The sequence below is a fragment of the Pinus tabuliformis genome, chromosome X, assembly GCF_031772625.1.
Source record: "Pinus tabuliformis cultivar Carrire ecotype Pingquan chromosome X, CPIR1, whole genome shotgun sequence".
Classification (NCBI taxonomy): Eukaryota; Viridiplantae; Streptophyta; class Pinopsida; order Pinales; family Pinaceae; genus Pinus; species Pinus tabuliformis.
Genome location: NC_142308.1, coordinates 472395955 through 472410036, shown reverse-complemented (window position 1 = coordinate 472410036; position 14082 = coordinate 472395955).

The following is a 14082-nucleotide window of genomic DNA, read 5'->3' as shown; positions in this document are numbered from 1 at the left end:
ACAAAAGTAACCATCTAATAATAGGAGCATTCACATCTGGTTTATTCATTAAATATCTAATTGAATCATGATCCGTATGTACAAAGGTTTGATAGCCAGTAATATAATGTCGGAACTTGTTCAGTGCATGGACCACAGCCAAGAATTCTTTCTCGGTTACAGTGTAATTCAGTTCAGCTTTGGACAAATTTTTGCTAACAAAGTAAATGGCATATGGAAGTTTTTGTTCAACTTGTCCTAGAGCTGCCCCTATGGCTTTGTTTGAGGCATCAGTGTGGATGTGGAAAGGTAGGGCCCAGTTTGGACCTCTCAAGATTGGGGCTGACACCAACTTGTCCTTTAATTCATTCAAAGCCCTCTGACAATCGTCAGTCCATTTAAACTCCACATCTTTTGCCAAAAGGCCAAACAATGGTGAGGCTAGCTTGCTGAAGTCTTTAATGAATCTCCTGTAATACCCTGCTAATCCTAAGAAACTCCGGACATCCCTTACCTTTTGGGGAGGTGGAACCTTCTTGATGAGAGCAATTTTGTTAGGATCCACTTGTAACCCTTGGCAAGAAATGGTATGGCCTAGCACGGTCCCTTCAGTCATCAGGAATTCACATTTTTCAGGACTAAGGGACAGGTTCATCCCAATACATTTGGTTAGGACCTTTCCCAGATTGGACAATGCTTCCTGGAAGTTGGACCCATAAGGAGTGAAGTCATCCATATAGATTTCCACCGCATCATGGACCAGCTCCGAGAAGATGCTCAAGACAGCTCTCTGGAAGGTAGCAAGAGCATTGCATAGCCCAAGGGGAAGAACTCGGTAGGCAAAGGTACCCCAAGGACAAGTGAAGGTGGTCTTATCTTGGTCTTCCGGGCTGATTTGGATTTGGTTGTACCCGCTAAACCCATCCAGGAAAGAGAAGAACTTCTTTCCTGCCAGTCCATCCAACACTTGATCTATGAAAGGTAGAGGGAAATGGTCTTTCTTGGTAGCTTTGTTCAGTTCTCGGTAGTCCACACAGATTCTCCACTTCCCATTTTTCTTGGGAACCAACACCAGAGGGGACACCCATTCACTATCTGAGATGGGGTAAATGAATCCGTCATCCAACAATTTTTGCAATTCTTCCTTGACAATGTCCTTAAGGGCTGGATTCATTCTCCCCTCAGGTTGCCTAACCGGTTTACAATCCTCTTTGATGTATATGTGATGGGTACAGACCGAAGGATGGACTCCTTTCATCTCCTTATAGCTCCAAGCAAAAGCACCTAGGTGACTGGCCAACAGGCTACACAGCTCCTTCTCCTGGGAAGGAGATAGGGAGGAGCTGATCTTTAACGTTCTCTCAGGGCCAAACTCCACATTCTTGACTCGGGGAGTGACAGGGTTGGTGGCACAAAGGTCCACTAAGGTGCAGGCTTGGGCATCCTCCACCAATTTCTCTAAGGATAGTGCATTGGAAGGTGGATTCTGGATCAAGGTCTCAATCAAGTCATCCTCGGTTGGGGGGTCTCTTCTAGTGGTGTCTAGGGTGCACAAAGGTGCTGAGTACACCTCATCCTCTTCTCCTTCCTCCAACCACAGTGGTAAGTCATGCTCTAAGGAGGGTTGGGCAGGAGGCTATAGGACTAGCTGCTTGGACATAGGACCATTTTTGATGGTCATGTTTCCTGCACGGCAACTTATGTAAGCATCTGCAGTGGCTAACCAAGGCCTTCCCAAAATAAGAGGATATCCAGTAAGCTTTGCTTTGGGTTGCAGAACCAAGAAATCTGCAGGGTATTCCCAAGAGTCGACAGAGACCAAGACATCCTCCACAATCCCTTCGGGAGTCACGGTGGAGCGATCTGCTAGTTGCAGGACTGTCGAGGTCTTCCTCAAGGAACCCTGAAGATTGAGTTTGAGCATGGTATCCCTGGTCATCACATTAATGGCAGCCCCCAGATCAATCAAGGTGTGAGGTATGATGGTGCCATTGATGTGGACATCTACTACAGGGCTTCCCAGATCTAGGTATTTTGGGCAGATGACTTGTCCTAACATAAGGTCAGAAAGTTGTCCTAAGACATTGATGGTTGAAGCATCTCTCTTTCGCCTGCCTAGGTGTTTGAAACACTTTTCCTTAACCAGTTTGTTGTATATTGGCACATCCTTGATGGCTTGGAGAAGTGGTATTTTCACACACAACTGCTTGAGCTCTCCCAGAAGCTCATCCTCCTCTGGGTTGGGTTGTGTGGTGGCTGTTAGTCTCTCAGGAAAGGGTGGAATAGCCTTTGGTTCACTTTCCTGTTTGTCTTCCTCGTCCTCTGGGGGAGGAGGTTGGCGATCCGGAAGAGTCTTTCCAGATCGAATATTGATCTCCTAGATCTCCACAGCATAGATAGGGCATGATGTTTCCCGAGTGTATACCTGCTGGGCCTGTCTATTGTTGGGGTTCAGGTTCGGTTGAGCAAGCATTTGAGGTTGCCTTGGAGGAGCAGGAGGTAATGGTTGAGGTTGAACCAGTGGTGGAGGCAAAATGGCGGGAGGAGTGTTGTACTGGGGCCTCCACCCCAACTGAGGTGCATTCCATTGAGGCTGTTGTTGGGCATGTGAGTGATATGAATGAGTAGTGGGCTGAGTAGGGTACTGAGGTGGATAAGACCATGGAGGAGGCATAGACCAGGAAGGATGAGCAGGGGAACCCCAGGAAGGCATAGGAGTCGATTGGTTGGGGCGGTAATAGGCTTGGGGTGCCCCTTGCATCCCCTGCTGGTAAGGTCTAGGTCCTTGTGGCCTCCTTTGGTTGAGGAAATAGAGAGGTTCAGTGGGGGCTTCTGTCCCTTGGTACATGGCTTTGAGCCCAGGTAAGGTTGGACATTGATTTGTGGGATGGTCCTCCTCACAAACGAAGCACACTTCAACCGAATGCAATGGGCATTCGTTCTTAGGGTTTCTCCTTGTACATCTAGGGCAGAAGATAGCCAAGGCCCTCTCAGCTTCTTCCTTCTTCTGCTGGATCCTGAATGTGTCAAGTTGCATGGAAATGGTCTGTCTCACCTCACTCTTAAGATCTTCTAATTGATTTGCAAACTCATGCTTGGAGAAGGGAATACCAGCTGAGAGAAGGTTTCCTCTACCTCATTTCCGGGCTGCCCTAGAGTGGTTTCTAAACATAGTTTTGATGTCCTCATAAGGCAGTTGGTAAATATCTCCCCCAGCTAACATGTGAAGGGTATCTAAGAGGTCTTCAGGGACTCCTCGGAGCAGGACCAACTTGAGGGATTCAGGGTCAAGTGTGCACCTGGCCCGTTTATAGCTAAGTTGGAACCTCTCCTCATAATCCTCTAAGGACTCATCATTTCCCATGGTCATCCGAAAGATTTCTCCCTTGGTTTCCTTGGACCTACAGTAGTCCCGATACTTGGTATTGAAAGCTTGCTGCATCTGAGCCCAAGTGGTGATACTATTCCCAGGTAAGCCCATGAACCAGCGTAATGCTTCATCCTTAAGAGTTGAAGGGAAGAGTTTCAGCTTCTGCTCATCTTCAGTATATTCATAGGTTCGACAAAGGACAACAAACTCAAACAGGAAGGTATCAGGATCTTCAGTAGTCAGTCCATGGAAGTGACGTAGAGCGGAGGGACTAATGTTTTTCATTTTCATGTCTCCATTGGTTTCTCGGATGGGGAAGGCACCTTCTATTCTCTCATCTTCTCCTCTATTGTCAGCCATAGCTTCAGATGGGATGGTCTCTAATTATTCTTCTGCTATAGGATCTTCGTATATCTCGGGAGGTTCACCTATAGGTTCTTTTGGATCACTGTCACCGAAGAAGAGAGAAGGGTGACTCAGTGATGTGGTGGGGGTGTTGGGTAAGAATTTGCCTGTTTTATCTCGATTCCTACGAGGCATGAAATGGAAAGACTTTTTTTTTATTGCTTTTGTTTTTTTCTTTGGTACCTGCAAAACTGAAACAGATTGATCTACAACTAACTATCTTGCTGAAATAAAAATGCAGAATTGAAATGAAAGCAGGAAAGAACTAATCTACTTTGCTCAAATGGAATTGCAGGAATGGAAATGCTAGTCTATGCTTGCAGAATTGAAATGCTAATCTATGCTTGCAAAATTGAAATTGCGGAATTGAAATGCTAATCTATGAAAGCAGGAAATGTCTATGCTACCTTTGCAGAATGGAAATGAAATAAACTACTTGGCAGAAGGCGAGAGTAGGAAAATAGAAGAAAAGCAACAATTACTAATACTCTGACGCTTCACCGGCAACGGCGCCAAAAAGATGGTGGGCTCCAGTATTGTAGCAATAATGCTACAACTCCTGGAGCTTCCTTCTCTAATTTTATCAACCCGGTAGTTCGTAACAAACTTGGAAGCGACGGTGCTGTATGCACAAGTACTAGCTCTTGTCGCAGCTGTCACTTGGTCAGCTGGCACAAGTCCACTAGGGCTCAAGCCAACTTCTATATGTTCTCAGAAGAAGCTTTTTAAGTGATGAACGAAAGCTATCTCAAAGGAAATTAACCTACTTTGCAAGAATGAACTGAAAGCCAACAAAGCATGGAAACCCTAGTAAACCCTAATCTGACCAGCTTAATCCTTATGATGCAATGGTGGGAATGCAACTTATAAAAATGATGCCATTACTTCTAGCGAGATGAGATGCATGAGTTTAAACTACTTTCATCTGAAGAGAACATGTTTTTTGATTTTTTCTCAAGTGGTTGGAGTTATTGTGACTATGCTCCTTACTGGGTCTTGACTGTGCAGGGGTAGTTCAAGGGGAGGAAGGCTTGGAAAAGGTCAGGAGGACTCTGAGAGGTTCCAGGGGATCCCTAACATCATTCCACAGAAGCTCACAACGTTCAGGTGCCTGGCAACCGTGTTTGCAAACTTCTACAGGATGTCTGCAGGGGATCCTACAGGAAACTCGGGATTTCTACAGGAAGTCTGCTATCTTCTATAGGATGTTCTGCAGTCGGAGTTTTGGGTGATGGAGGAGTGAATGAGCTGTATGGGTGGATAGGTAGGACGAGAGGGGAGCTTGTGATGGCCTATGGACAAAGAGATGACATGGATAAGGGGTGTGTCAAGCTGGTTGGTCGATAGAAGGGTAGAGGCAAATGGAAGGCCGAAAAGATAAAACAACGTGGATAACAGAAGAGATGGTGGAAAAATGATCTAACTGGGAGGTAAGGAGATAGCTTAGGCACGGCTGAGAAGGATAAGGATGTGATAGAGTGGTGTTGCGCAGTGTAAATGGAACAAATCACCTCTGTCTTGCACAAAACCGAGAATTCATCAACCTATTTTAACTGTTGTATTAAAAAACCAAAGAACAGCGATGTGAGGTAAGAGAGAAATCGTGCATGGTGCTGAAACAAGGAGTTATTGCTCAAGATCTAAATGCATGGACACTTCTACCAATGGAAATATGACTTTAAAGCTTGCATGAACATGTAAGACTGCGCTTTTTGGTGGTTGGCACGGCCTACACTCCCAATCTCTAAACAGAGGTGGAAGTGAGTGTACGATCAACCTTTTCTTGGAACTCTGATGATTTCTAATCCTCCTATTCGAATCTAAACTGCTAAAAGCATTTTATCCATAAGACTAACCTACTCAATCACATCAAGAAATTCAAATCAGCAGACTGTGTTTTCCAAATGCATGTCAAGGCAAAGAAACGAAATGCTGAAAGGAAAGACAAGTAACAATACAAAGAAAGGAGGCCTATTGCTCTCAGGTTGGGCCCAAACCTGAGAGCTATAGCTCCTCTAAGAACTCAGAATTGAACTCAAATCTGCCTGCCTTTTATTAAAAGATCATAATCACAAGTCTAACAACATGCCAAAAATGGCTTACAAAGAGCAAAACAGAGCTATAGCTTGTGATTCAAAATCTGCAACAAAGGTTCAAAAGTCTCCATCGAAGGCTACAGCCTCAATATTTATACATTATGAGGGCCAAGTTGGCCTCCTAGATTAGTGGGGCTTGGATGTCCAACTAAAGGTAAACTGCTGTTCCTATAGAATCCGTTGGCTGCCTTCTAGCTCAGTGGTGATAGCTGTTGGAGCTCAGAGTTGGGGTGGAGATCACGAGGAAGGTCATTCAAGGCTGTGGACAACCTTCCTATAAACCCGCAATGCCACCTTGGTTGTCTCCTTGCCTCCATCTGAGTGGTCTTTGCTCCATTTAATGTCAAAAAACCTGAAATAAACGTGTATTAGCCACATAGGCATAATGACTGCCCTCCTTCCTACAAATAACATGAATATACTAAGAAATGATGCATAAGTGATAAAAAATGAAGGGTTGAGCAAGGTAAGTAGGCCAAATGAGCCCAAAATGTTACCAAAATTTGGGGCTCATCAGCTATCAGGTGGATGGAATGATGGTTCATATACGAGATCAAGTGAAAGACTCGACTGGGATTTTACGAGATCTAATCAAAGACTCGACTTAGAACTTGGGACCTTGTTTCATTTTTTAATGAGCTTAACACAAGACAAGGAACTCTGCTCAGAGACCCTTGTTTCATTTTTTAACGAGGTTGACACAAGACGAGGAAATGTCCTCATACCCTTTGTTTTATTTTTTAATGAGGTTGACACAAGACCAAGAACTATCCTCATGGACCTGTTTCATTTTTTAACGAGGTTGACATAGTAAAATAACTATCCTCATATCCTTGGTTTCATTTTTTAACGAGGTAGACACGAGACAAGGAACTATCCTCATGGGAGTTGTTTCATTTTTTAATGCGGTTGACACAGTAAAAGAACTATCCTCATGGAAGTTGTTCCATTTTTTAATGAGGTTGACACAGTAAAAGAACTATCCTCATATCCTTGGTTTCATTTTTTAATGAGGTTGACACAAGACAAGGAACTATCCTCATGCCCTTGGTTTCATTTTTTAATGAGGTTGACACAAGACAAGGAACTATCCTCATATTCCTCATTTCATTTTTTAACGAGGTTGACACAAGACAAGGAACTATCCTCATCGAGTTGTTTCATTTTTCAATGAGGTTGACACAGCAAAAGAACTATCCTCATGGACCTATTTCATTTTTTAACAAGGTTGACATAGTAAAAGAACTATCCTCATATTCCTTGTTTCATTTTTTAACGAGGTTGACACAAGACAAGGAACTATCCTCATGGGAACTGTTTCATTTTTTAATGAGATTGACACAGTAAAAGAACTATCCTCATATTCCTTTATCACAACTCGTAAGAGGTCATGAAGGAGAGATATGGTTCCAATGCCCCTAGTACATGATGTACAACATCATTGAATTGATCGTCAGTTGATGTAGGTATGGAACGGGTTACCACATAATTGACCCATGGCGGGGATGATACCATTGGTACAAATGGACCATTTAGGGAAGATGGTTGACTGGAAGCCATATTTGGACCGGGAAATGAAAGCTGGTCAACAGTGACAATTCTACCTTCATGCGGGAAACAAGAGTGTTGAAACAATAGCTCTGATGTCATAAACATAGTCACACCCAAGAAGTAAATTGTAATCTAAAGGGCCTGGGACTATCATCACATTCAGATAAATGATTTTTCCTCCCAAAGTAATAGGTAACTGAGGGAGGATCCCTAATGGTTGATTGGTTCTTATGTTAAAAGCCAACTGATTTTGGGTAATAGGCATAAGCGACAGTGAACCGAGCACTTTCCAAGAAGTTGAGGAAAGGATACTCATAGATGCACCTTCATCTATAATAGTGCTAGATACAATCATATTACAAACCTGTACTATGATCTGGAAAGGCACATAAGAAAGAAGATGGAATCCTGCCAGTCGATTCCAATCAAAGGAAGTGACTAGACTACTTAAAGGCAACACCGCAAGAACGTTAAGGTATAATTAACCCCTCGAGTTAAGAGGGCAGGAGGATTTTCCGCCTGTCTTGATGGAACAGGAAGGTTGCCCCCAAGCTCAATGGAATTTGAATAAACAAAAAGAACCTGAGTGGTATCATACTCAATCTCTTCAGGAAAGGTACGATTAACTGAAGGTGAAGTCGGGTCAACTATTACCTCAACCTGTTGATTTGGGTCGGGTATAGACTCATAGGATTCACTTTCAAAGAGAGTGGGTTTGACTGACAGTTGATTTGAGTCAATAAATTCATCAACTAGTGAAGGATTAAGGGAAAGTTTCCTATAACCATATGGAAGTTGTTGCGGTGAAGTAGGATGGTTATCCAACACTTTTTTGGCTTCATCTAGATAGGGACAAACGTGAATGGGGTGATTTCCTTCACATAACCTATAGGGAAACTTACCTTTACCCTTCTTTCCACAAACTTTACTACCACTGGCACTAGTTGATGTTGTATCACCAACATGAACTCCAGAAGTTGATGACACAGGACGATGTGAACGAGAAGACCATTCTTCTAAAATCTGTGGAATATCAGGACAATTTCGAAGAAGATGGTCTCCCATGCAAAGTTTGCATGGATATCGAACTTTGTGAGGCTTGATGGATGGTTTCTCATCAGATGTTGCATTCAAAGAAATTGTTGCTTGGTTGCCCCTCTACTAAATTTGCTTCTTCTTCCCTTTATTCTTCTTCTTAGCCACCTACTCACTAGTACCAATACTTTCACCAGGTGAAGTGGAAGAAGGGGAGGAAGAAACAACCGAGGACAAAGGCAAAGTGTCAACTTTAGGATCAACTGGAGGTTGATTTTTTCTAGTTGGAGGAGTACTCGATTGTAGAGAAATCACAACATTTTGAACCAAGGAGGTTGAAAACAACCATACTGGCAAGCCAATGGTAAATCCCATAAGGGACAATGTAGCCATATAAGGAGCACCAATATTTCTGAAAGGAGGAAAAGGAATAGGATTCCCATCAAAAGGAATTTCTTGATCTGTGGACACTGGATTTGTTGCCATATGTTTCAACCTAAGATCAACTAAGGAGTGAGCATGGAGGATGTTATCTTTGGTCAATTAATTTTATTTTAATCAAAGTAACATAACAAAACAAAAGAGGGATAATCTAGGCAAAAGGGTTACCAAGCAACTGTCAAATGCAGAATACCTCCTGGCAAACTAGGAAGTATAGGTAGGCAATCTCCCCGAATGTCGTGTTAGGTGTATCACAGCGTACAAGGTAGCCGACTCAATTACCTAAGGATGGATAGCAACCTAGTGTTGTTCTCCCATATATACCCGAAAGTATGTGGAGGCCCAATCCGTATAAGCACTATCTAATGCAAAATGGCACAGTGAGAGCATTCCCATATACTTTGCATACTGTAACACTGCCCTATATACCCGAAGGTACGTGGATGAGCTACGATATACTCACGTATGTGGAATGAGGTATCACACTCGAGATGTATTGTAGATAAGTTAGCGATAGCTGCTTTGTTTTATGACACCAAAACACCTCTCTAGCCTAGACATCTAAATGTTTTTCATTAAGTGGCAATGCTCCATTAGATAAATTCAAATAAATTTTAAGTTGAACTTCTTTATAATTTGCCTTTCAAGGTTCACCACGTGATGTGTGTTTGCAATTCCTAAAATGCAACTAATATGATAAGCATTATTTTCATTCAATTTAGCAATGAAAACCTTAGCTAGTAGGGATAGAGCAATGAGATCTTTGACAAAGAGCAAAGAGCACATCTAATGAAATTTCCCTAACTATTCCTTTCAAACATTCACAAACTACAATATGAACGATGAAAGTTTTTCTTTTCAAATCCCTTAATGTTATGATGAACAAAATGGAAATATGCACATACAATCAATCAATCTTTAATAAGAATGAAGACTTTGATGACAGTTCTGTTTCGAAGGAAAAAAAGACTTTACGACACTTTATTTCGAACAAATATTAATCAACTATATTATTGCTTTGATTATGGATTGATAATGACAAAGAAAACATTTAGGAAACATTAATCAACCAAGTCAAAGTAGGGCTAACAAAGGAGATAAAAAACTTGTTTTCTAAGACATAACATTCATTGATCAATCAGCAAACAAACAAATAGAGAAAAGTTGGCACAAAACACTTTCCAAAGGTGGGAAACTGATCCTAGGAGGATCAACACAGCCTAGAGTGGGAGAGAGTGCACTTCAGAGCACTGTCCCTAAGCCAGGAGTGCTCTGCAACGCAATGTGTCCCTCACAAGCCTGCGCTGGTGATGAGCCCCAAATTTGGTAACATTTTGGGCTCATTTGGCCTAACTACCCTTGTTCAATCCTTCATTTTTCATAACTTATGCATTATTTTTTAGTATGTTTATGTCATTTGTACGAATAAGGGTAGTCACTATTCCTAGGTGGCTAACACGTGCTCATTTCAAGATTTTTTGACACATGTTGGAGCAAACCGAGCAGACATGGGCTAGGAGACAGCCAAGCTTGGGTTGAGGATTCATAGGAGGGTTTTCTATGGCATTAAATAGCCTCCCTCGGGATCTTCACCCCCAACTCCGAGCTCCAAAGGCCACCAACACAGGATCTAGAAGGAAACCAAACAGATTTCTTGGAAGGAGCTGTTCACTCATAGTTTGGGCAGCCAAGTCCCATAGATTTAGGAGGCTAGCTAGGGCCTCGTAGTGTATAAATGTTAAGGCCTCAGCCTTCGAAAAGGACTTTTGAAAAACTCTTGCATATTCTGCACTACGTGCTGCTAGCTCTGTTTTGTTCTTTTGTAGCCATTATTGGCATAACTCTTGACTTATGATTATTTTTTGATAATGGGAAGCAGTCAGATTTGATATCAGCTCTGAGTTTTTTTATAGGAGCCATAGCTCTCGGGGTTGGGCCCAACCTGAGAGCCTAGGGCCTCCTTATTTGTATTGTTATCTTTCCTTTCAGCACTGTGATTTTTCTTTTATGCATTTGAAACGAAGTTTGTTGAGCTAGATTTAGTTGCGTTGGTTAAGTAGGTCATTGTTGAGGAATAGAATTGCTTCAGATGTGTAGAATAGATTGATAAGATAAGAATTGATAAAAGCTCCAGAAAAGGGTTGCCTGCACTCTCAGTTTCACCTCTCCCTTATTGGATCAGGGGCTGGAATTGTGGAACCAGTGCTACTCAACAAAAACACTAGTTTGCTTGACCATGCAATCTTTGGTGTAATGTTTCATTTGTAGAAGTTAGTCATGCGTTCAGACCTTTTTAGATGTTTCTTTGATCAAGTGTTGTACATGGTTCTCTTTGGAAATAAAGCTGCTGTTCATTTGTTTCATTGACAGTTCGGATAGACTAGCTAGGATTTTGATTGTATGCAGGATTTGGTTGATTCAGTTAAGTACACACCGTGCAGGGCACATCCATCTTTCTCTCATCCACCTAAGCTTCGTCCAGGCCATCTGCTCCATCTCCTAGTTAGCTTTCTCATCTCACAACTACTCTTCTGTCCACGTAACCCTACCTGCTTACTCTTCCATTGCCTTAGCTTTCCTTAAGTCAGGTTAGCTTTCCACATCCTCTCATCACTTCATCCATCAGTCACTGGGTCCTCTCAGACCCCTACCCTAACTCCCTATCCACTCATGCACCCTCTTTCACTCACCCATCCTCCAAAATCCAATGTTAGAACATGCTGTAGAAATTTCTGAACATCCTGTAGAAATCCCTGAAACATCCTGTAGAACCCCTGCAGACTTCCTGTAGAAGCTCACAAGTGAGGTTGCTGGATAGCCAAACTTGGTGAAATTCTCTAGAAGGGCGTTAGGGACACCTTAGACCTTATCTGCACCTTCCCAACCTTCTCCAAGCATTTCCCTCTCTTGATCCACCCCTACACAGTGAAAAGCCAGTCAAAAGCACATGTATGATAATTCTGATAACTTAATAATCAAAAATACAAAAATATGTGTTCTTCAGACAGAGATAGCATAGACATGTGCATTTTACCTTTGTAGAAGTAATGGCATCTGTTTCAATAGTTTGCATCTTCTCCTTTGCATCAATAGGACTAGCTGGTAGAATTAGGGTTTGCTAGGGTTTATGTTACTCTTTGGTCTTCAGTTTCTTTCTGCAAGTAGATCAGCTTCCTTTGAGTTAGCTTCCATCCATCAGGTACAAAGCTTCTTCTAAGAGCTCATAGAAGTTGGCTTAAGCCCCTAGCGGACTTGTGCCAGCTAACCAAGTGACAGCTGCGGCAAGAGCTAGTACTTGTGCATACAGCACCGTCGCTTCCAAGTTTGTTACGAACTATCGGGTTGATAAGAGTAAAGAAGGGAGTCCCAGGAGTTGCAGCATTATTGCTGCAATACTGGAGCCCACCATCTTTTTGGCGCCGTTGCCGGGGAAGCGTCAGAGTATTGGTGATTGTTGCTTTTCTTCTATCTTCCTACACTCGCCTTCTACTAAATAGTTTATTTCATTTCCATTCTGCAATTTCATTTCCGCAAAAGTAAAATAGATATTTCCTGCTTTCATAGATTAGCATTTTAATTCTGCAATTTCAATTCTGCAAGCGTAGATTAGCAATCTCAATTCTACAAGCGTAGACTAGCAATTTCAATTCTGCAAGCGTAGACTAGCAATTTCAATTCTGCAAGCGTAGACTAGCATTTCGTCCCTGCAATTTCATTTGAGCAACGTAGCTTATTTCTTTCCTGTTTTCATTTCAATTCCGCATCTTCATTTCAGCAAGATAGCTAGTTGCAGTTCAATCTACTTTAGTTTTGCAGGTACAAGCAGAAAAAACAAAAAGCAATCAAAGCCTTTCCATTTCATGCCTTGTAGGAACAGAGATAAAACCGGTAAATTCTTACCCAACACCCCCACCACTTCACTGAGTCACCCTTCTCTCTTCTTTGGTGACAGTGATCCAAAAGAACCTATAGGCGAGCCTCCTGAGATATACGAAGATCCTATACTAGACGAAGAGTTAGAAACCACTCCACCTGAAGCCATGGCTGAAGATGGAAGAGAAGATGAGAGAATAGAAGGTGCCTTTCCCATCCGAGAGACCAATGGAGACATGAAAATGAAAAACATAAGCCCCTCCGCTTTAGCTCACTTCCATGGATTGACTACTGAAGACCCTGATACCTTCTTGTTTGAGTTTCTTGTCCTTTGTCGAACCTATGACTATACAGAAGATGAGCAAAAACTGAAACTCTTTCCCTCTACCCTCAAGGATGCAGCGTTACGTTGGTTCATGGGATTACCTGGAAACAGTATCACCACTTGTGCTCAGATGCAGCAAGCTTTCAATACCAAATATCGGGACTACTGTAGGTCTAAGGAAGCCAAGGGAGAGATCTTTCGGATGACCATGGGAAATGATGAGTCTTTAGAAGATTATGAGGAAAGATTCCAACTGAGCTATAAACGGGCCAGGTGCACACTCAACCTTGAATATCTCAAGTTGGTCCTACTTCAAGGAGTCCCTAAAGACCTTCTAGATACCCTTCACATGCTAGCTGGAGGAGACATCTACCAACTACCTTACGAGGATATAAAGATTGTGTTTAGAAACCACTCTAGGGTAGCCCGGAAAAGAGGTAGGGGAAACACCCTTTCAGCTAGTGCTACTTTCTCCAAGCATGAGTTTGTTAATCAGCTGGAGGACCTCAAAAGTGAGGTAAGACAGACCATTGCCATGCAACTTGATACATTCCAGATCCAGCAAAATAAAGAGGAAGCTGAGAGGGCATTGGCCATCTTCTGTCCTAGGTGTACAAGGAAGCACCCTAAGAACAAGTGTCCCTTACACTCGGTAGAGGTATGTCTTCGTTTGTGAGGAGGACCACCCCACGAACCAATGCCCAACCTTACCTGGGTTTAAGGCCATGTACCAAGGAACTGAGGCACCCACTGAACCTCTCTACTTCCTCAACCAAAGAAGGCCGCATGGACCTAGACCTTACCAGCAGGGGATGCAAGGGACATCCCAAGCCTATTATAGCCCCAACCAATCTGCTCTTATGCCTTCTTGGGGGCCCCCTGCTCATCCTCCCTGGTCTATGCATCCTCCATGGTCTTACCCACCTCAATACCATACTCAACCCACTACTCATTCATTTCACTCACATGTCCAGCCACAGCCTCAGTGGAATGCACCTCAACCGGGG